Below are 24,817 nucleotides of genomic sequence, written 5' to 3'. Positions count from 1 at the left end.
ACGCCGGGCACCAACCGCGGATAGCCGCGGGGGGGAGGGTTAGGTTTAGGGTTCCCGTGGGGGACTTAGGGTTAGGCACCCCCCCAGGAGGTTAGGGTTAGGCTAGGGGAATGCGGGGGTTAGGGTTAGGCACCCTCCCCCCAGTGGACTTAGGTTTAGGCGGCAGGGAAGGGGGGGTTAGGTTTAGGCACTTAGAGGGGGGATTAGGGTTAGGCATTGGGGGGAAGGTTAGGTTTAGGCACCCTAATTGAGGGTTAGGGGGTAGAATTAGGTTAGACAATACTTACCTTAGACGATCGGGATTTCCTCCTCTGCCGGGATGCCGCTGTCGGGATTCCAACCGCTGGGCATGGATCCGGCGATAAATCATACCGATTCTGGTCACAGCCTGTGTCTGCGAGCCAGTACCCACATGACATGGCTCCAGCCTCTCAGTACACGCGCCCATTCTGAGTGACCCATGGGGCTTCTGGGATGTACCGGTAAAGAGAAGAAATGATGGAGGAAGGTAAATATGCGTCATTCATTGCGGCATGCAGAAGTCCGGAATTATTTTTCAATACAAAATGACGATCTCCATTTTTGACAGAGAGATCTCTAAATGCATTTCCATTTCCAAACCGCGATCCGAGGCCGGAGCTTCACGCCATTTGAAAAATCGTAAAGGCAAAAACGAAGATCAACCACAATTTCTGCGGCAAACGGCACGGCAGAGCAGCGAGGGGGTACACGATCAGTCGGACACAATTTGCACCACAAGTGTATAAATCGTGATAAAAAGTGCCAATTGTGTAAGTGCGTCTGAAAAAAATACGCAATTTGCAAGACAGGATGAGATGACAAAATCGAAAGATGCGGCAGAACTTATTGGGTATCATATGCTTCATCATTACCGTCTTGTAACTTGAAAGAATCCGCAAGATCCCCGTGTCCTGGCAGGCACATCAGTGCCAGTCGTCATAGGCGTCATTTGGGTCAACATGCACATATTGTACTTTGGGTACCCTTATATGCCCCCTCGTTCCCCCAATCTACTGATTCAACCATACGGAGCTGCAAGCTGTCTGTACTAAGAGCAAGAGCTACATGACTGCTCATAGGCTGTGGCCACAAACGTACTTAGTTCTTTATACGCATGCACAGAAGTGAAATGTCCATTTATATGCAGACAGCGCATTTCACGTCCAACTCAATGACACCCCACGAGTTTGGGGGAAAATTGTTGAAGGTTCTTTTGTCATAGTATATATGAACTAACAATATTAATGTGAACCTCTATATACCCCTGCCTGTACCTTCTAAAACCCTTCCTATAAACCTTTAAGGATGACGCTAATTTGTGTACGCAGTCATACAGTAAATAAAGACTTAGACCTTGGTTCAAGTAAAAGTTCAGACAGTTACACGCAATTGATCCAGACACAATTTAGGTGCAAAAGGAATTATACAGACCCAAGCACAGTATACATACGCAGCGCTTCCGGACCCGAAGATAGGCATCAGCAAGAGACCCCTCATCATTCAGCATTCAGCACGAAGACTAAGAACCCAGCGTTTGAGCACACATATTTATACCCCCCCAGAATAGACAGGACGATAGATAATTTTTTTGCTGATGTCATTGGTTCCCAGGGGAGAAGCATCTGTTACAGAGCATTTAACAGGCTGGTTCAAATACACTCTCCCTGCCTCTAACAGCTGGGGATCTTTCCCTTCCTGCCCCCTGCAACATCCTAACAGTTGTTCATGAAATATACATTTTGTTGCTTGTAGTCTCTGCGATCCATAACTCAAGAATGCATTATGCGATCTCCCCACTGATAACACCGGAATACTGTGGAAAGAGTACGCATCAGTACGAAACCAAACACGACTTGTTTAGCATGTATAATACCTTAGTTATCAAATATTTTTATTTCTCAGCATTTAAACTAACTGAACCAACTTAAATCATATACTTTAGAGCTTATTAAACCTTATATGTGATTAAGTAATGTGTGAGTATTCGGGGTTTGATATAAGGATGCTAGTTAACTTGGGGCAGAAGCGTGCGCATAAAGCTAATAAAACAGCGGTTTCATACAAAGTCCTATGCATTCGCTAATATGCGACTAGTTAACAGCGCAATTGTGCGTATTAATGTGTGTATGAGAAATGGTGAAAGATGCAATCGCATGTTGCTTATGGTATTATCGCCACATGTACTAAAATGTGAGTTTATCTAAAATGGCGCTTAGGTGGCCATTCGCAAAATGGCGTCTTGCGATCTCATTTTCAAGATGGCATCTTGCGGCCAATCGCAAGATGGCGTCGTCGTGATTAAATCTTAAACTGAACTTGTCTCAGCCAATTATTCAGCTTCGACAGAACTGACAATTAGCTGATACATGAGAGCAATATGAAGAAACCCACAGAATTTTGCAAGAAATATGGATGGCAAAAAGTTTTGATAAAGTTTTCCATTAATTTAATTTACTCTCATTTTCTATGAAAGAAAACAAATTCACGATAAATACAGACGTGAACAAGCTTTAAAAATGGATCAACCTTAATAATAATAATAATAATAATAATAATAATATTTTTTTATTATTATTATTATTATTATTATTATTATTATTATCTTGTATAATATGGTGATTTGAAAATCATTGTTTAAATTTTTTTTCTATGTTGCTTATAGGTGGAAATAAAATACCTACTTATCTGTTTGAGAATCCAAATGTATCAAGTGAATTTGAGAATATGAAAATATTGTAGTCAGGCTTTCACTAACCCATGACTCGTTCATTACGACACAGCTTGGCAGACAGCTAAATATGACCTGAAAGAGGCAGTTTAACTTACCAAACCAGTGATAAAGGTAAGCAGACTAGGAGACGCCTAGTATAACACAGAGAATGAGTCAGTATGGCTATACAGAATATTAGGTATTTCTTAACTGAAAGTGGCTAGGCCCAAGTAGTGTGATAATGAGCATACGTTCCTTATGTAAATAACAGCCATTTACAAATAGGGGTTAGAAATATTGTGTTGTCTGTCATATATCAATCTAATTCAATCAACTGGATATACACTACATTCATGGGAAAAAAGTCATTGTAAATTCTATATTATGTTATTGGCAGTTATATTTTGCAGTTCAATCATAAACATTAAGGAAAAAGAAATAATAATAAAAATAATAATAATAATAATAATAATAATAATAATAATAATAATAATAATAGAAAGATATGTCATGAATAGTTGGGAGACTATCAATTTTTAAAAAAGTTAAGGGATCCCCTTAGAAAAAAAAAAAATGCGCTAAAGGTACGGGTTGTTTGGCAATACAGTACATATGCATTTTATTTATTTTTTAATTATGATACTTTTAAATGAAAATCTATACCATTGTATCACTATTAAAAAATTGCAGCTGATTTGGTCTACAGAATCAAATTTCACAAGTTCGAGAGTAAATAGAAAAAAACTGGCAGACTAGGTGGGCTAAGTCGCTGGTATCAGCCACTCCGATCTGTGCGTCTAAGGAGTTAATGCAAAACGCAGAGGTAAACAACAGTGCTTTTAATGCACTCAACGTATATATGCCACACACTTTCAGCTAACGTATTCCTAATTTCCATCATCTGTACTTGCCAAGAACATACGGCATGGCGGTCAGAATAACACAGAACTAACCCACCTTGAAAAATACTAAAGATCACGAAATGCTTCGTTGGTAAGGAAAAACCTAGGAGGTTACGCTCAGAGACTGCTGACCTTGGTGAAATCCAGATCTGTAGTCTCTTGTTAGAATTTGAAAAAAAAAAATATATAATAACAATCTTGTCAATTTCAGTTAAAATTTGTATTGTTTTTTTGTTTTTTTCTTTTTTCAGATTTCACTCGAAATTTTCAATCAGCGATTCGATAGGCTGGAATAACAAGCCAAGCAATTAATTATATATTTTTTTTTTCTTAACAGCCAGAAGCACATAATGTTTATTAATAAAAGGACAAGGTTTACAGAGATTTTATTATTATTGAACATAAAACAGTTTATAGTAGAAGCAAGGGTAAAATTACCAGCTAATTAGGCTGCGAGGATCAGGTTTAATGGAATATAAATCTGGATTCTTCACAAACCTTTAGGGCCTCATTCATTAAACATTTATACATACAGCGTTTATGGTAAAGTTGGGGAAGGGGGGGGGTGTTGCAAATACAGATGGTGGATCCAAGGTCAAACAACTCATTTTAAAATGCAAATCAGTCACAGAGATATTAAAGATTCTCTTAGCAGGGAAACGAGGGAGAAATGCTGACTACTGATGACTCGTCTAAGCTCTGGCAAGAATACGTTTGCCTTTTTCTTTATTTGTTTTGCAGATTTTATTATATCATGATACACCTGTTAATTATAGCAAAACTGGAACGGCTGTCAATTTGTTTTTTTACTCAATATAATTTCCGAGGACATTGTCATACTGAAAAGCTGCATCTAAACATTTCAGACAACAAGGTTATTGTCTTAGTGGACCCCGGTGCCTTACAATCCTTGTCCTGAAATGCTGGCTAAATCTAGATATTTTAGACTTATTTCATGCATCAAACAAATAGAAAAAAAAAGTTCTTAAAAAGCACAAAGGACTAAAGACATCCAACACATCCAAAGTGATAAAAATCTTAGTGTACCTCCCAACGTTCCGCACTAAAAATTGGAACAAGAATAGGCCACGGCCCTATCGGCCTTCCACAAATAAAATTAGCTGTTGTGCTAGGGGAATGCAGTTACCGGCACCAGAATCCCGACAGCCGGCATCATGGCGGTAAGTATTAGGGTTAAGCGGAGGTTTAGGGTTAGGCACTAGGGGGGTGGTTAAGCTGGGGGGGTTTCGGATGGAGGGTTATGCTATGGGGGGAGGGTTAAGGTTAGGCTGCAGGAAAGGAGGATTAGGATAAGGGTTAGGACACTTACCTAATTCGGTCAGGATTCTGACAGTCGCAATGTCACTGTCAGTTTTCTGACTGCTGGCTTCCCGACTGCCGGGATCCCGTATCCAACCCGTGCAAGGCTATACATTTTATTTTTACATGTCAATAGCAATTATTAGAACTCTATTTTCAGATATAGCCTTTACAATAAAAGATCTAACAAGCATGATCCTGCAGGCCATTGTTTTGTGATTGTACAAGGTGGACCAATTGTGGTCAGATCTCGCTTTTAAGTGAATGTGCAACTTCGGCCATTACCGAACAATTCAAGGAAATGGCGATATTGGATGGCCATTGGGCATTTTCACATAGAAGAAGCAACCCGTGGTGGTGTAGGTATTCATAGGTGAGTGCATGCAGAGATGCGCCAGGCCTCAGTCAGGTTTCCTGCGATATGGATGGGGTTGGTGCAAAACGCAGATAATGACGATGGCGGCTGCTCTCACAAGCGGAGGGCAGGAGGCCGCGCATAAATGCGTCCAACTCAGAATGCAGGCGGCTGTTTGCATGGATTTTCCGATCGCTGGACGCAGCCAGAATTGCGACTACAGTATGTGCGAATAGGGATCAGGCTCCATGTCTGTTTAGCATTTCAGTCCTATGGCTCAGCATACAATATTGGTGCAAGATACTGTATGGTAATCAGTAATAGTTCAGGTAAACTGGGTTTATTTTCAGATTGCACGGTAAGGTTGTCTTTTTCCTGCTACGCTATGAATATGTCAATTTTACAAATGGGTTGAAAAAGTAGCAAAAAGTGCTCAACTCTGTGACTCCTAACGGACATTTATCAGAGTTTCTATTGGACGGCATTTTCCTTAAGAAGCCAAGGTCCCATTAACCATCCGTTCACCTAACGCTTTTGCATCATGATCAAAATATATTATGGGGTTTATGTATCAAGAAGTGAAAAGCATGGAGAGGTGTGCCAGTGGAGAAGTTGCCCATAGCAACCAATCAGCTTTGAAGTTGCATTTATCAAATACAGTCTATAAAAAATAATAGGTAGGAGCTGATTGGTTGCTATGGGAAACTTCTCCACTGGTTCACTTCTCCACTGCTTGATACATAGGCCCTCATTCAGAGGCGGTCGCAAGAAGCGAGCGCTCCCTCTGAATGAGGGTGGCCGCTTTACTTTTCTAGTGCGGCCTCCTGGTCGCTAGCTAAGCTGTAGGTTACCACCCACAGCTTTAGCGACCGACCAGGTTGATGGTCGCGATGGTTAAGACCATCGTGACCATCGGGGCTTGCGACGAGACCCTAAGGTTGGGTCTCGGCAACCGCAAGCCCCAGGGAGCTTCCTGCTCTGATCGAGCAGGAAGCTCCCCACTGACATCACTGCTGATGTCAGTGCGGCCGCCCACAAAATGGCAGGCGTTCCATAAGGAATGCCACCGTTTGTGAAACCACCCCCCGCCATGCCTACAAAACGGGGCGAGCAGTCGATCAACATCGAAAGTCACCCCTTTTGAAAAGAGCTCCAGAACGACCCGGTTGCGAGCGCACTGCGGTCCATAGACCCTTATGACACTGTGGCGGAAGGTGCAGGGCATGAATCTGCGTCATGCACTGCCAATCTCAGACGCAGTGGAGAAATTTCACTTCGTGACGCATGGACACACACATTGTGTGTTCCTGGGCGGTGACCGGGATGTGACTTAGCGGACGCACGGAGATGGGCCTGTCGCTGATAGTGGTTACCTACACAGACGCCCAACCTCTCACATAGGAGGCCATAAACAGAGGGAGAAACCGCACCTGCCGCGTTTCAGCATCTACGGACGCTGACAGCGTCCTCAGCCCTTGCACCATCTGATGTAGACCAGGGAAGAGCTTTGTAGTGGCATTTACATGTAAAGTCACAAATGTGCAACCGCCAGTAGACACGGACGCGGCTGCGTCCACCTCGGAACCGCCCCTGTAATGTGGCTTTAAGGCTGCAATAAAATACCTCTAATCTTATTGGATGACTTTTCACATTGACAATCTTTGTGGTCTGTATACTGTCCAAAGTGAGACAATTTAGAAGATTGTAGCACCATCTGCACAGCAGAGGCTTCCCGGCAACTTGTTACATTGTCACACATGCCTATTGATCAAGGGTGTATCTATGGGTCGCAGCTCCCTTGGCAAAGTAATGGATTGGCGCCCCCTCCCCCTATAATTTCTGAATCATTACACTCTGTACTTATAATGTCTTCCCAGCCAGCCCCCATGTTTCATCAGCCAGCACCCCCTCCTGTCTCCCCAAACAGCTCTCCTGTCTCTCTAGCCAGCTCCCCTTCTGTCTCTCTACTCAGCTCCCCTTCTGTCTCCCCAACAGCTCCCCTTCTGTCTCTCTAGCCAGCTCCCCTTCTGTCTCCCCAGCCAATTGTACATACCAGGCAGCCGCCGGTAGGTGCCTGCGGCTACGTGGCCCTGGGCATCTGTCCCGGGTAGGGCCCAGGGGCGTACCCGGGACTGCAGTCCTGGCAGTCTCATCCTGATTCTACCAGCGCCCCTGGGGAGTGCCATCCGGACCAATGGGTAGATACACCCCTGCTATTGAGATAGATATATATATATATATGTGTGTGTGTATGTATATTGTATATATATATGTATATATACATACATATATATATATACATACACACACACACGTACGTACGTACGTACGTACGTACGTACGTACATACATATATATATATATATATATATATATATATATATATATATATAGCATTTAAGTGCCGTCAGCTGAATAATGAGACGGCAGAAAAAGTGGCTATAGATTGATTGACCCTTGATTGCTTTTCCTGCACCAAACTTTGTACCTCAACTTAAACCTCTGGTCTCTTAAGTGTTAACCAAAGCAATGAAAAACAGTCTGGCTTATTAAAACATCATTCATATGAAGGGTAACATTACATGACACAACGCTGCCCCTGTAATTCTAGATGCTGGCTTGGCCGGGTTTTGAAGTTTATATTTTAACATTTATCCTAGATGTGACATACTGAAAGGCCCGGTTCCCGCTTAGGAATTGCGTGCTTTGTACCGAAAATCTGCTCTGTATCAAGGCTAGGAGACGTCATTAATTCAATAAAGCCAGTCAATTATTAATCAATTACATTCCGAAGAGCAGGTTTTTAAACACGATGACAAGTCGGGTTGTTTAGATCTGAATGAAAGTGATTAATGATTGTTAGCATAAAATAGAGAAATTGATAATAATTGTCAGACTGCAGTGAAACCTTCCCTAAACCTACAAACACGTGGTAATAGGATTGTATTAAATTCATTCATATACATCATTTGAAATGCTCGGCTACTGGCGGTTTTTGGCTCTGATGTATCAAGCAGTGAAAAGACTTGCTCATAGTAACCAATCAGCATGAAGGGGAGATCCCTCTCTGGCGTAGAATTTGTGAAAAGGTTGACTATTGGTAAATAGGACTCCATTTCCATTCCCATAGAGGTCTATGGGGGTGGAAGTGTTCTGCGTTTTTTTAATGAATGCAGGAAATCGCTATGGTAAGGTATACTTTTAAGCAGGACGCCAAGCATCTGGGCCTAGGCCCAATTAGGCCATACACGTGGGACAAAGGGGGAGATGTATCAAGACTTGGAGAGAGACAAAGTGGAGAGAGATAAAGTACCAACCAATCAGCTCCTACCTGTCATATTTCAAACACAGCCTGCAAAATGGCAGTTAGAAGCTGATTGGTTGGTGCTTTCTCTCCCTCCACTATATCTGCCTCCAAGGCTTGATACCATGACCCCCTTAATCAGTATTGTCATCCTTCAACTGTATTTTTCCCCAGCCCTAAACGGCATTGGAGATCAGTTCTTTTGTACAAGCTGTCATTCAGCCATTTACATCTAAAACAGCCTAGAACACAGGTTCTCGAACTCGGGGCCTGATTCAGAGCCAGACGCTATTTGCGCTCGCTCGTTCAGAAAAAGGGGCCGGCTATTTAAATTGAGCGCTCGCTCTTTGCGGTCTGCTCACGCCTCTATGTCTGAGCGAGCGAACGAAACATGCGCTTGCTATTTTGTAAAGACGCCCCTTGGCCGCTCGCATCCTACGTCATCTCCGCTATTTATTTGATTAATCGAGTACATCGAAAGGCATCTGAACTGCTCGCAGTGCTTGTGGTAGGTTTATCCTACCGCAATCATGCGAACAGTTCAGGCTAAGAAACAACCAAGTGACGTGGTCGATGACGCTGCTTTGTTAGTTATACACACCCTTAAAACGCCAGTTTTGACCGTTTGGCACGCCTGCGTTCGGATCTCCACTCCCCGTTTTCAAGCACCTTCCCCTGTTACCACCCACAAACGCCTCATTCTGTCACTCAAATTAGCAGGCACTCGCTATTTTGCGAGCGCTCGATTTCCGATTGCAATGACTGGTTGGCGCATGCGCAGTTGTGCGAACTTCGCTCGGAGCGAACGAGTGGCCGCTTACGAGCAGCTCTGAATCAGGCCCTCAGTCCTCAGGATCCCAAACAGTGCATGTTTTCCAGGTCTCCTTACAGAAACACAAGTGAAATAATTATCTCCACCTGTGGATCTTTTAAAATGCATCAGTGAGTAATGACTACACCTGTGCAGCTGCTGGGTGACCTGGAAACAGTGAACTGTGTGGGGTCCTGAGGATCGAGTTTGAGAACCACTGGTCTAGAATGATTGTCAGATACAGAGCATGTATAGGCACCTATAGGGCAAGTTCACAGAAAAAAAAGCTTAAAAAGTATAAACATAACACAGTACAAGCGATGTTCTTGTTCCGTCATGAAGTTCATCCAGTGATCACTCAGACGCCTCCTTCATCATAGGCCCCTGTCTGTTCCCATGATATTCATACTCTAGTTTCAGGGCCCAACCTGATAATCTAGCACTTTTCTATACATGACTACGGCACATGCAGAATTCCTTAATCACAATGTATATAAACGTTTACATGTCCCCGCCCACTTATTTCCTCCTAGCTGGGCATGTTAAATGTCTTTTGGTATAAGCAGCAATATTTTGTGACACCCACCATGCTCCCATTAAACTGTGATTAATGTCTGTGCCACATAACCAACAAGTCTTCTAACTTACTAATACCCCTTTTCCACCTAAATTCCGGGTCTGACCAGGAGTTGGAACAAAGTTCCTATCCGGATCAGACCCGGAATTTTGCCGGCGCCGACTCGGGATATTCCCGAGTCAGCGCCGCTCACACCGCAGTCGGGTCTGCATAGACCCGGCTTTTGCGGAGTGAAAGTGGTCGCTTGGAGATGACGTCATCTCCAAGTGCCACTGAAGCCGGACCAATCGGCCGGCTAGCAGCGCACTCCAGGTAATCGTGACCCAGAGTGCGCTGTTCTCACAGCAGGGTTTCACGGGCTACGCCCGTGTTAAACCCTGCTAGTTACCTGGGTTGGATTGCCGGGTCACTCGACCCGGCGATCCAACTCTCTGTCCTTTTACACCAGGGAGCTGCCCGGGTTAACCCTTCAAAAACCCGGGTTTTAGCTCCGGTGTAAAAGGGCTATAAGTTTCATTCCGTTTAGGTTTTTCCTGCCATTTGAAGATTAACACCCCCCTCTACTGGCCACAGCAGCTTCCTAAAAACTCACAACATGACAGCCGCAAAGTCTGGCAAACACCTCCAAATAAGTGTGTGGGGTGGGAATTAAAAGCGAACCTAACCTTAGTTATGAATATTATGGTGCTATTGTTACTATACTGTACTTCTTACATATTCGCATTTTTACTGTGTATTACGTTTCTGATACATTAACACGGTGACAATGTGAAGCCTTTTACATTTATTTTTACAAAGTTAACGACCCGGGGGAGCGCGCACCGTTGGTCGTTTGGTGCATTACACACTGGACGATATGAACGATATATCGTTGAACGATATCGTTATTCTTCATAATGTTCACTTTTATCGTCTAGTGTGTATGCCCCATAACTGTCATGTATCTAGCACAGTCTATGAAATCACAGTTAGAAGCTGATTAGTTGCTATGGGCAACGTCTATATTTTTTATCACTCTCAAAGAATTTACACATTTCCCCTTAAGTATCTTAACTGAGGTCAAGAGAATTAGGGGATCGAGCGATATTGTGTACAGGCCACAAATGCACTGATAAGGAGAAGGGTTAAATGGTGGAGGGACAGCACTTCTGTATAAACCAGACCTTTCCACATGTACTAAATTACAGACCACACAAAACGTCCTAATAGGAGCCAGCTGGGATCAGCTCTGTGTCACCAATAGCATCTAGCGTCTGAGTTCTGTCTATTCCTACAGTACTTCAATTCCGCAGCCGCAAATTGCTCGCTGCCAGCGTCAGTCTGTCCTTTTAGCCTGTAATATACGTGGATACACAAAGTTGCAGTCATTGGGCCCTCCTGCCATTTCATACTGAGATTTCACTGGACTAGCTCACTGCTAGCGCTAGCGTTTCGGAGCAGCTCATTTAAGAGGGGGGCTCATCACCAAAATAAAAATATCACATTAAAAGGCGCGAAGCTGTGGAATTGCTGCTTGCAGTCAGATAAAATTGTGTCGATAAACTGCATCGCTTTTTACTTTTGCTCAATAATATGATGATTTTCGTTATCGTTTTTTTAATTTAACACTTTAGTGACAGCTAAAAAAAAATATTACTGGCGCATTGCTACATTAGAGGGTATGATCATTTGTCTCACAAGTATTAATAATGTCACATTACTAGTGCAGCCTACCCTAATTGCCATGGACAGTTAGGCTGGGTACACACGTAAAGATTTTCTGTCCAACCATCCAACTAGTTGATTGGTTGGAATGAAAATCTGGTAACGTATGAAAGCAAATGACAATCAGCAATTTGATCCCAAACGCCGGAAAATGGACAAAAACTGTTGTTTGACCAAATTGTTTAGATCCAACATTTAACAAACTTGTCTGACGACCATTTTCATCTGTTTTCTGGCGTTTAGGAGCAAATTGCTGATCATCAGTTACTCCCATACATTACCAGATTTTCATTCCAACCAATCAACTAGTTCAATGTTTGGACAGAAAATCTTTACGTGTGTACCCAGCTTTATTAAGACAAATAACATCCTGAAGACAAATCAGGTATAAAAAACTGCGTCCATCCGTCCGTGTTAAAAGCTCCCTACCTGGGTCTAATGTGGCTCTATTCTGACTGGGCAGTGGTTTCACTGGGGTTCTGAAATTGCTAAAAATCACATTACACAATGGAAACACATTATATTTGATTTAATGACAATACTGTGCAGGATTCCCCTCCCCTACCGAGCATGAATCATTCTTTATTTGTGTAAAACAAGGGCGCTCTGCATTGTAAAGTCGCTATTTAAACAGTGCTGCAGCAGTTTTAGGGGTTTCGCATAAATGGGCGTGTTTTCACCGTGTGCGACCAATCGTACGCAGTCATCATTATCAACATTACACATATTCAAGTCACAGAAGCCACTAGTCCAGGGTTGGCTAACCTTGACACTCCAGCTGTTATGGAACTACATAACCCAGCATGCACTGCAACAGTTTTGCTATTAGGGCATGCTAAAACTGTGGCAGGGCATGCTGGGATATATAGTTCCACAACAGCTGGAGTGTCAAGGTTAGCCAACACTGCACTAGTCAGACCCTTTCATGAGACTGCATTTGAGACAGGTGTCGGGATTCCGGCGCCTGTATTCTAAGCGCCGGTAACCCGCACGCCGGGATGCTCACCCCATCCCAAACAGTTATGGGGGGCTGTTATCATCTATCTTGTTCATTTCCTCAGGAGTTTCATTGCAAAATGAACCGGAAGCTGGCAGCTTGATGATGCCTCAGGGTGTACCTCAGGGTGTGCCTCAGGGTGTACCTCAGGGTGTGCCTCAGGGTGTACCTCAGGGTGTGTCTCAGGGTGTGCCTCAGAGTGTACCTCAGGGTGTGCCTCAGGGTGTACCTCAGGAGTACAGGAACATGTCCCTACTAGTATAGGCTGCTCAATATTCTTTATTCATGAATAGTCATAGGGCCTGATTCAGTAAGGATCGCAAGCAATCGGCCAATTGTTGCGTTCTGCGCATGTGTATGCATCGCAGTGTGCGTGCACAAACACTCCACTGTGATCGGGACTTCCATCGCAGTGACTACGCAGACTGATTGACAGGAAATCATTTGGGGGTGGTGGCAGGGGGGGTGGTCGGCGAAACGCAGGCGTGTCTGTGCATTTGAACGCCGTTGCAGGGGTGTGCAAAAATTAGCCATTGCGATGCCCTACGCAGATTGGGCTTTCATTACGTGCAATGAGGTTAGCGATTCCTGAGTAAGGTCTGACCTTGTGCAAGTGTGCGTGAGGTTCCGATGTTACTCCATGTTACCGATGGTTTACGGATTTGTGTAAGGTAAAGAGGCGTCCTTATGTTAGGCTGCGATGGCATTGTGATTGCAATCATTAGCATATCTTCGCAGTGAGACGGCGTGCGTAATTGCTATTGTGATCGCAATAGCGATCCTTACAGAATAAGACCCATAGTCTAGATGACCAAAAGATGGCTGACTAGTGCTAGCATGTAAAAAGGAGAATATGGGAAAATAGCGGCTGTAATGTACAGTGGGTGAGATGTATCAAGCATTGCATTTTGAATGTGATCTGATCACATGTATAGCAGCGTTCATTAATACCATATGCATGTACAATTGTGATTAAAACCGCAAAGGACAGCCAGCCACGGGGGCAGGGCCGGATTGACAGGGGGTGACAGGGGCAGTCGTCCCAGGGCCCCCACTCAATGTCCCCACCAGGGGTTAAAGTGGGCCCACGGGAGACGGAACCAGTTCCGCCTCCTCCGGCCCACCTCAGTCCAGCGATGCAGGGAGGCTCCATTTGCCAGGCGCCCACTGAGATTTTGTTACCAGCGGATGCCCGGCCCCTTCCCCGCATCGCCAGCAACGCCTGGAGGCTGGAGCTCACTCCTGAGCTCCGACTTCCGGCTCCCGCAGTGTGCAGTGCACTATGGGAGAGACGTCATGACATCTCTCCCATAGTTCCGAGGAGCAGCCTGTCGGATGGCCGCGGACGCAGGAGCGGGGTTTAAGGTAAGTATTGTGTTTTGTTTTTTTCCTGTGTAAGCGGCTTCACTACAGGGGGCATTACTATTGGGGGCACTACTACATGGGGCATTACTTCTGGGGGCATTACTATTGGGGGTACTACTACATTAGGCATTACTTCTGGGGGCACTACTACAGGGAGCATTACTATTGGGGGCACTACTACTGGGGGCATTACTACTGGGGGCACTACTAATGGGGGCATTGCATAGGGGGCACTGCATAAGGGACACTACTACTGGGGACACAGCATAATGGGCACTACCACTACTGGAGACACAGCATAATGGGCACTACCACTACTGGGGACACAGCATAATGGGCACTACCACTACTGGGGGCATTGCATAAGAGGCACTACTACTGTGGACATTATGTGTATTAGGGGCACTACTACTTTGGGCATTGTGTAGAAGCGGCACTGCTTTGTGTCTCTTAACATGAATAAGGGACACTACTATGTGGTGTAATGTGGATAAGATTGCACTACTGGTGAGTAATATTTCATGTGGGTGCCTACTGTATTTATGTGTGTGTGGGGGGGGGTTCCTGTGGGTGTATATCGTGGGTTTTTTTCATGTGTGTGCCTGTCTTGGTCTCCACAGCTAACGCCACCTGAAGATGGCGTAAGCCGTTGAAGCCTATGGGTTACACATTGCAATAATTACCGGGAGAGGGTTCCATCGGAACCGCCTCCGGCAATGGCCGCAGCGCATGTGTGGTATGTAGACCGCATATGCGCAGGAACCCAGGCACAGGAGTGAAGAGGACGCTGACGCAGTGACCACACCCCCAGCACATTGCAGGAATGGCCTCCGTGCAATGTGTTACATTGAGGCGCTATGATCGCATCCTGCATTGGCGGTTATGGGAGCTAATGTCGCATCCAGATCGCATTGCAAATGCGATTATTAATAAATTAGCCTCTATCTGACTATCTCTCCTTAATCCTCATTCCATGGACAGTAGTAGAACAATAAACACCACTACTATTCTTAAAGAACCTGCTCCACACCTGCAAGACGCCTTGCAGAAAACCTGTGGCCTACAGGTAAGAGCGGATACCCTAACCCAGAGGTTCTCAAACTCGGTCCTCAGGACCCCACACAGGTCTCATTTTGCAGGTCACACAGCAGGTGCACAGGTGTGATCATTACTCACTGACACATTTTGAAAGATCTACAGGTGGAGCTAATAATTTCACTTGTGATTCTGTGAGGAGAACTGGAAAACATGTACTGTTTGGGGTCCTGAGGACCGAGTTTGAGAACCTGTGCCCTAACCCATCCCTTGGCTTTTCCATGCCGGACCCAGCATTCTGCATTAATGTGTCTAGTGGCGGAGAAGGAACCTGATGGGGCCAGTGACGACTCTCCTACAACTGGCAGACACATTGCAGCGCACAGCTGGCCCTTACAGTGAGTATCTACTGTGGTCAGTAAGCTGAACCCCAAGAAAAATCTGTAGTCAGATCCCGAGCGGAAATCGGCGTTTGTGGTCGGTTACTATGCGGACGCACGGAACAGATACATATCGTGCGAGTGTAGCCTGACTTCCGAGCTTGTCTGAGGGGCGCGGACAGAGACGCGACGGCTGTTTCATATGGATCTTTTGCACCCAGCATGAGGCGGCTGCAAGTGGCGATATTAATGATGATTGCTACGTACGGAAAAACGTGGGCGGAGCTAGGTATATGCATGTAGCTACACGGACCGATCTCCGCACCCATCCCTGGTACATGTTGTAATTGTTGGGAAAAAAGTTACATACATTTCCGTCGGTAGCGCAACGTTTATATGGCACAGCAGAAATTCATTCCTCTATAGCAGCGCAACGTTCTCCTGATTGTCCCTCAATATTGTTCTGAATTCCAAAAGCACCTGATATTTGCAGAACTTTATACATTTTTCGCTTATCAACTTCTGATGTTTCTGAATATTAAAAAAAATGGCCGGAGAGAATGGGTACAGTAATGGTCTCGATGCAGAGTCACACGCGATCTGCATGCAATGTCCATGTTCATGTAATGTGAGCAGACTGTGGGAGGGATGAATCAAGCATCACATGATAAGAGCTGTCCTTTACGGTGCGAGGACTTCTTCGTTTATTACCCAGAAGTCCCTCTGGTGCCCTTCCACGCATGCGCGGGATCGGCCAGCGTAAGCGCGAGCTGCGGGGGACCCTGAACGGGATCCTATTGACCTCCTCTCGGGGAAAACTCTGGAAAAGAAACCCATAGGGTTCTATTAGGCAACACCATTTAGATGGCGCTGCCTACCGGGACCGAGCTCCGGAAATTTTCGCTTTCTGTTGCTTGAAGCATATACGAAATGCGGGCAAAAATCTGAAAACTGCATTTTCGGAGGTTTGACCACATTTTTGCCACATTCCGATCTGTAACAGAAGTGTTGAGAAAAAGCGATGGGCGTTCCTGGGAGCTGACTGGGCGGTGGTTAGTAGTGCACGCAAAAATGGTCTGTTCAGTGTGCGTGTTATGGTAGTGTCGCCGGTCTATTAATCCAAACGTCTGCGTTCCCAGATGCTCAGCCTCTGACACAGGAGACTGCGGTCAGAGAAACAGCACCCGCCATAGGACTGGTGCAAGTTTCGATGATGTGACCGATAGGATGCACCAATCGGTATTACAGCGTGCACAGACGCCAGCACGGATGTACAGCAGTGAAGGAGTCCTGCATAAATCCGCAGACGGACAACCGCCAATAGACGCCACAGCGTGCTGCAGAATCAGACCCAATGTCTCTCAGGCTGGCACGGTTTAGTGATGCCTGGGCAATGAGCTATGACAATGAGGAAACCAATGAGGGTTAATGGAGCTGGTGGACCATATCTGACTTCCTGAAGTGGGAGATAATAAGCTCTATCCCCGATCTCGTGCCACGCGGCAGAATGACAGGTCTGCAATTCCTAATGTAATCCCATTAAGTCTCAGAATTGGCTCTAGGGTGAACTAAATGTTAAAAATAAAAGAAAGAAACATGCTAATATCATGAATAATTAAGCATCACAACAGCCGCTACAACAAAACAGCATTAACAAAAACGAGTTTTCTTGCTTATGAAGTGCAGCGGGGTCATTCCTAATGAAGTGCCCCATGCATCCATAAAACCCATTACATTTATAACACCGTTTTATTAGCTTTTTTTTTTCAGGAGTAAAACCTTCAGCACCAAACAAGTACATTTCTGCCGGTGAATTAACAGAGTAAATGGAATTGTTTAACCACCACGGGGTTCTAATTGTATGAGTAAACAATGTCATATATGCGTTATATCGCCGTGCTTTCAGCGAGGAAATGTTACAGGGCGGATTAGGTTTATTTAGGCTGCACAAGTTATTTCTAAAGCAGCACTTACAGTATTAACCTCAACTGCACACAGGCCCCTGGGTCCAGGGGGCCCACGCCGCAGACCCTGCACCCATTATTGTCTCTATATTTATGTGTCCGTTGTCTCCAGTGTGCTGCTCTGCTGCACCGAGCCGGCGCTGCCGACAAGAAAACATAACTGGGAAAATGGCGGCGGACATTTTCCCGGTGCTTTGCGCATTTACAGCACTGCCGTCCCCGGGAAAACAATACAGACGCCAGTTTCCCAGAGACCAGTGCATGTGCAGTAGATTCTGGCACCTAGCCCGAATCTACTGCTCCCGCGGCGGCGGCGGAACCACCATAGAGAGAGGAGGAGGCCCGCACTGAGGACCTCATTCAGAGCCGCCCGCAAAATGCGAGCGCTCGCTCTGAATGAGGGCGGCCGCTTCCTCTTTAAAATCCGGCCTCCTGGCCGCTCACTAAGCTGTGGGTGACCACCCACAGCTTTAGAGAGTGACCAGGTGATGGTCGCGATGGTCGAGACCATCGGGGCTTGTGACGAGACCCTTGGGGTCGGGTCTCGTCTGCCGCAAGCCCAGGTAGCTAACAGAGCAGGAAGCTACCTACTGACATCACTGCTGATGTCAGTAGGGCCGCCTACAAATGTCAGGCGTTCCTTCAGGGCCTCACCATCGACCCGCTTGTGAGCGCATTCAGACCCGCATTGCGAGCGGGTCTGAATGAGGTCCTGAGTCTACACACGGGCCCCCTCCTCTCTGAAAATGCCCAAATGGGTCTATATTGTTTTTCTCCCGGTTTCCTCTGGTAAGTAGCCCATAGGCTACAGCGGCCAAAGTCATCTGTATAGATGGCGTTAACCGCATTCTGGAGCTTGGTCAATCTGACAGCGTAGTAGCCACCATAGAAACTATAGGGGGCTGCTACTGCTGTCGGCAATGGAGGGTCTGCAGTATATACTGGCGATATCTGCTGTGGTCCCTCCATGGTACATTCAGGGGATCCTTAATATATTTGCGGGTGCTTCCCAGAAATGGCTGGTTTCAGGACATATCCCGCAAATATTGTTTATGCCCTATAATGAGAATGATGTCATATACAGTATCCAGGGGCTTATCTTCCTATTGGCCTGGATGGCACTCACCAGCGGGAGGGGGGTGCACCATCGCTGCCCAGCAGTGCCACCCACGGCCGGTCCTATCTAAAGTCTGTGCTGCTCCTGAACTCTCAAAGCATCAGCGCCAGACGACGAGGGAGGGGAGGGGGTGATCGCTGCCAGTACAGCCACCACGGTGTCTGTTTACTAACTGCCAACAGGGTGGGGCGTCAGTCCATTACTTTGCCAGGGGTGTACAGTGGAGGGTGCAATTTGGGCATTATCCAAAAGCATTCTGCAACAATTACACGTAGGGGATGATGTTGTGCGCAATTGAGGCGCAATTACATTCGCACTGCTCAAAGGTAAATGCAGATATTTTCCTGTACAGTATGTAGAGTTCTACACATCTATACGACCACAGTTGCTATAATCATAATCAGCGCACGCTTGTGCCAGTCCTTTACCGGGGGCAAGAGATCTGGCTAAAATCAGACAGATATCTGCATACGCACAACTCCGTGTTTCACCGTGTTTTATCCTCATCAGGCCAGGGCATTGCTTCTCCAATGCCATCACGTGTGCGTGTGTTCTTCAGCACGCTGCAACCGCACTTTGGGCCTGATTCTGAGATATAATCAAACCCAATGGTTTACGTACATCTCCAAAATTGCGCATGGGCAGGTTTCTGTCTACGCCGACGGTCGCAGTGCCCCTTAAGCCACAGTGTGATTGACATGCTGTGGCCATTTCGGGGCAGGAAAGGGGCGGAAACAGCCAGCGGGAGTGCGTCGGCCCCGTTTCTGGCCAGTGGCTGCGTCCTTGACTTTGCCAGTCCTCAAAGACGCAGCTGCAGGGCATTTAGCGTCCAGCTATGAATCAGGCCCTTTGCGTCATTATGAAAGGAGTAGGATTTGATTGGCCGTCGGCTGCACTACTCGATGCGTGACGAGGTGTAATGCTGTGCGTGCACTGATATTGAATCCATTAGCCTCCTTTATGAATGGTCTGTTATCTGGCACAGATCAATCCTTCATTGGCTTTAACTTGGTTTGTGGACAATTCAAGCTGCACCAATAGTACATACAGTCAGGTGCATAAATATTGGGACATTGACAGAATTTTCATATTTTGGCCTCTATTCACCACCACAATGGCTTTGAAATGAAACAAATAAGATGTCCTTTAACTGCAGACTTTCAGATTTAATTTGAGGGTAATTACTTCCAAATCAGGTGAACGGTGTAGGAATTACAACGGTTTCTATATGTGCCTCCCACTTTTTAAGGGGCCAAAAGTATGGGACAAACTAAACAATCCTAAATCTAACTTTCACTTTTTAATACTTTGTTGCAAATCCTTTGCAGGCAATTACAGCCTGAAGTCTGGAACGCATAGACATCACCAGGCGCTGGGTTTCATCCCTGGTAATGCTCTGCCAGGCGTCTACTGCAAATGTCTTCAGTTCCTGCTTGTTCTTGGGGCATTTTCCCTTCAGTTTTGTCTTCATCAAGTGAAATGCATGCTCAATCGGATTCAGGTCAGGGGATTGACTTGGCCATTGCATAACATTCCACTTTTTAGCCTTAAAAAACTCTTCGGTTGCTTTTGCAGTATGCTTCGGGTCATTGTCCATCTGCACTGTGAAGAGCTGTCCAATGAGTTCTGAAGAATTTGACTGAATATGAGCATATAATATTGCCCGAAACACTTCAGAATTCATTCTGCTGCTTTTGTCAGCAGTCACATCATCAATAAATACAAGGGAACCAGTTCCATTGGCAGCCATACATGCCCACGCCATGAGACTACCACCACCATGCTTCACTGATGAGGTGGTATGTTTTGGATCATGAGCAGTTCCTTTCCTTCTCCATACTCTTCTCTTCCCATCACTCTGGTACAAGTTGATCTTTGTCTCAGCTGTCCATAGGATGTTGTTCCAGAACTGCAATGGCTTTTTTAGATGTTGTTTTGCAAACTCTAATCTGGTCTTCCTGTTTTTGTGGTTTACATCTTGTGGTGAACCCTCTATATTCACTCTTGTGAAGTCTTCTCTTGATTGTTGACTTTGACACATATACACCTACCTCCTGGAGAGTGTTCTTGATTTGGCCAACTGTTGTGAAGGGGTTTTTCTTCACCAGGGAAATAATTCTTCTGTCATCCACCACAGTTGTTTTCCGTGGTCTTCTGGGTCTTTTGGTGTTGCTGAGCTCTCCGGTGCATTCTTTCTTTTTAAGAATGTTCCAAGCAGTTGATTTGGCCACACCTAATGTTTTTGCTATCTCTCTGATGGGGTTGATTTGATTTTTCAGCCTAATGATGGCTTGCTTCACTGATAGTGACAGCTCTTTGGATCTCATATTGAGAGTCGACAGCAACTGACTCCAAATGCAAATGTCACACCTAGAATCATCTCCAGACCTTTTACCTGCTTAATTGATAATGAAATAACGAGGGAATAGCCCACCAGTGGCAAATGCAGGATTTTGAAAGGGGGGTTTCCAAACTGATCGAGAGATTATATATATATATACATTTTATGGACAGTTCAGCATTGCACACACACTGACACACACAAATTGACAAAGACTACACATCGCAAACACACTCAACGCAACGCTCACCTAAAAAACACGAATGCAGAGCCAAAATACAAGTAGTTAAGTACAAACAGCAGCATTTAATAAATATTACCCCCCCCCCGGCATATACATACAGCAGTCATAAGATACTCTTCCTTACCTTCCCTCCCCTTACCACCAAAGTCGGCATGTACATATAGCAGACGTTCTAGCAAATATCATCCCCCCTGTACCCCCACCTACGTCGTGCGGCTCCGGGACTCTCTGCGCTGGCACTAGTTGATATGTCCCGGCGGCAGGCGCTCTCTTACATTACCGGTCACAGTGCCCCTATAGGAAACGGACTGGGAGGGGCTTGTGCGCTGCAGCTCCCCCTGCAGCCAGCCCAGGCAGTGTCTCCTTACAAAAAAAAAGTAAGTGTTCAGCTGCTCGCCGGGCCGTCAGCGATGGAGCAATGGGCAGGGGGGGTTTCTAGGCACTCGGAAACCCCCCCTTCGTGCGCGGGTGCCCACACCTCTCCATGAAATAGCTTTTGAGTTGATCGTCCCATTACTTTTGGTCCTTTAAAAAGTGGGAGGCACATATAGAAACCGTTGTAATTCCTACACCGTTCCCCCGATTTGGATGTAATTACCCTCAAATTAAATCTGAAAGTCTGCAGGTAAAGCAAAATCTTGTTTGTTTCATTTCAAAGCCATTGTGGTGGTGATTAGAGGCCAAAATATGAAAATTCTGTCAATGTCCCAATATTTATGAAAACTTCAGCATAGCTCATTTTCTAGAAGGTACTAGATATGATAGCTAAAAGCTGATTGGTTGCTATGGGTGACAACTCCACTTGTCCTCTTGATTTGATAAACATCCCCCTTAGATTTATTGCCCAAGGTTACTAAAGAAGTAGGTGTGACGTATGTGTGTATATATATATATATAACAGGGGGCGTGGCCTAATTACGGGAGTCGTGGCAACGCCCACTTCGAGAGAAAAAAAAAAAAAAATTTCAGAAGCGCTGCGTGCTGGTGAGGGGGGCGCTCTGAGCCCCCTCATCCCGGCGCAAAGACGGGGGGCGCGATCAGTGTGACTGCTGTGTGCTGGGCTGCTGTGAGGGAGGGGGGGCGGCGTCAGACCTGGGCCCCCGTCGGGCCCCTCAGGAAGCCTGGGCCCGGGTAATTTGTACACGCTCCCCCCCCCAATCGGCATCCATTTAGACTCCGGGGTCCGGCATGGTGGTGGGGGTCCGCAACCTCCCGATTTGACCACCCGCGGGCGACTTCGGCCCACGGGTGGAATAGCGGGAAAAATCGGGATGTTAGGGAGGGGTGCGCTCTCTATGGGTGGCGCCCCTGTACGACCGCACTGGTCGAACACCCACAGAGCCGGCCCTATATATATATAGACACATACACACTACATAGGCGCTGGATTGTTGCCCCCCCCTTAAACATGTAAGAGATGGCAATATATGTACTGGGTCATAGGGAGCAGGGTTGGGCACATAGTTATTCCCCTTTCCAGCTGCTCCACCTCCTCCCTCCCTCCCCACGGCCCCTCTCTGCCCGCCGCCTTTCCCCTTCACCTAGCTCCGACCCCTACAGTGCCTAGTAACTGCGGGCTGGCCCCTCTTATTGGACCAGCCCTGCACCTTTCTCCCCTCTCACTTTATATATTCCTCCCCCTACACCTTATCTCCCCGTTCGTTCTCTCTCTCTCCGCCCCTTGGACCCAAACGCCCCCCCCCCCCCATTTCGAGCCAGCCGATGTTTGCATTCTGTGCATGCATATAAAATGCATTGAACAAACCGGCCACTGGCATTGGGACGCGATCGCAGCAAGCACGAAGAGTTTTCACCCAGTGATTGACAGGAAGTTACCGTTTGAGGGTGGTGATGGGGGGTGGTCAGAGAAACACAGGCTTGCCTGGGCGTTTGAACGCCGTTACAGGGGCATGCATAATTAACACCCTGCGATAGCATACGCTGGCAAAGGTCTAGATGGCGACAGGAAGTTTAGCAGTTTGTGCGGTAGGGTCAGGTCAAACACAACTGTGCGGATGGTTCCGATATTACTCAATGTTACCGATGTTTTTTCGCTGACTTGCGGGTGCATGTCATGGGAAGTGGGCGGCTTTATACAGTGGTGGGCGTCTTGGTATAGAGCTACGGTTGCCGTGCGATTGCATTAATCAGCACAGTTTCGCGGCGAGCGGGGTGTGTGCGAACGCAGCCTTGCGAACCAACCTGAATCAGGCCCAGAGATCATTGCGCTTTTTGCTGGCTGTCTAAAACTGCACATACTTGAAAACATCTTTAAACTGCTTCCCAGATCACTTACACTTAGGGCCTGATTCAGACCCGGACGCCATGGTGCGCTCACTCGCATTGAGCGATTTTTCGCAATCTGCGCATGCGTATGAGTTGCAATGCGCGTGCGCAAACCAGTCATTGAGATGGGAAAGTGCTCGCCCGTAGCCCGTAGTCAGGCCGCTATTTTGAGTGACAGATAATGCCGTTTGTCGGTGGTAACAGGGGAAGGTGCTTGTAAACAGGGGTGTGGATGTGCAAACGCAGGCGCGCCAGACAGGCGTTTAACAGGTGTGCATAATTACCAAAGTAGTGTCATTACACACGTGACTGGATTGTATTTTAGCCTGAACTGCTCGCAATCTTGTGGTGGGAAAAGGCTACCACAAGCGCTGCGAGCAGCTCCGATGGCTCTCGATGTTCCCGATTATTCCTACAACTGCCGGATATGACGTGTGTTGCGAATGGCAAAGGGGCGTCTTTTTACAGATGCGAACGCATAGTGCGGCCGCTCGCTATTACTTAGTGGGTGGCTTTACGCGACGCAGTGCGAGCACATGATTTAAATAGCCGGCCCCTTTTAGCCAGCGAGCGGCCGCAAACAGCGCCCGGGTCTGAATCAGGCCCTTAAGCTAGGGAAATTCACTACTATGTCTAGCGAGGTGAGCTGTCTAATTCCTCCCTGGTTTAGCAGCGTGCGGATGTAGAGAGCTGTAGGTCGTTGCTTGTAGCGTGATGTGTTCAAGATGGAAGCACTTACAGAAGCCTGGCTATAACTTAACGTCTGCCCCTAGGGTCCTATCCGTAAGATAATGGGGGTGTCTCAGCCTGTGGTTTTGGCACTAGCACTGAAAGCTTTACCACATCATCATTATTAGCAGACACATAATACACAATAATGTATTATATTTCTTGTCAATCAAAGTAGGGATGTACAGTAAATAATATCGCGTCAGGTTCTGCTGGGCACTGAGGGCCTGATTCAGATGCGCTCACAAGCGGGTCGATGGTGGCCCACTGCGCATGCACACGACGGAGCCGGCTCCGTCGTGCGCATGCGTGAGACCCGGATAGCGACGGGCAAACCGTCGCTCCGGGTCTCGTACCAAAGGGGCGTGCTGTTGATGTTGAGTGACAGCATGCCCCCTTTGGTGGGCGGGCTGGGGGCGTGGCTGCCCAGACGGAGGCGTTCCCATGGGAACGCCTACCGTCTGGGGCCGGCCCCACCGACATCACAAGTGATGTCAGTGGGAGAGCTTCTGCCAGAAGCTCTCTGGGGCTTGCGGCAACGAGACCCTACCACAAGGGTCTCGTCGCAAGCCCGATGGTCGCGATGGTCTTGACCATCGCAACCATCTTCCTGGCCGCTCACTATAGCTGTGGGTGGTTTTTTTAGAATGGGCCA

This window comes from Taudactylus pleione, unplaced genomic scaffold, assembly GCF_031769625.1.
Source record: "Taudactylus pleione unplaced genomic scaffold, aTauple2 ptg001017l, whole genome shotgun sequence".
Taxonomy (NCBI): Eukaryota; Metazoa; Chordata; class Amphibia; order Anura; family Myobatrachidae; genus Taudactylus; species Taudactylus pleione.
The sequence above is the reverse complement of the archived record's forward strand: the minus strand, read 5'-3'. Positions refer to the sequence as shown.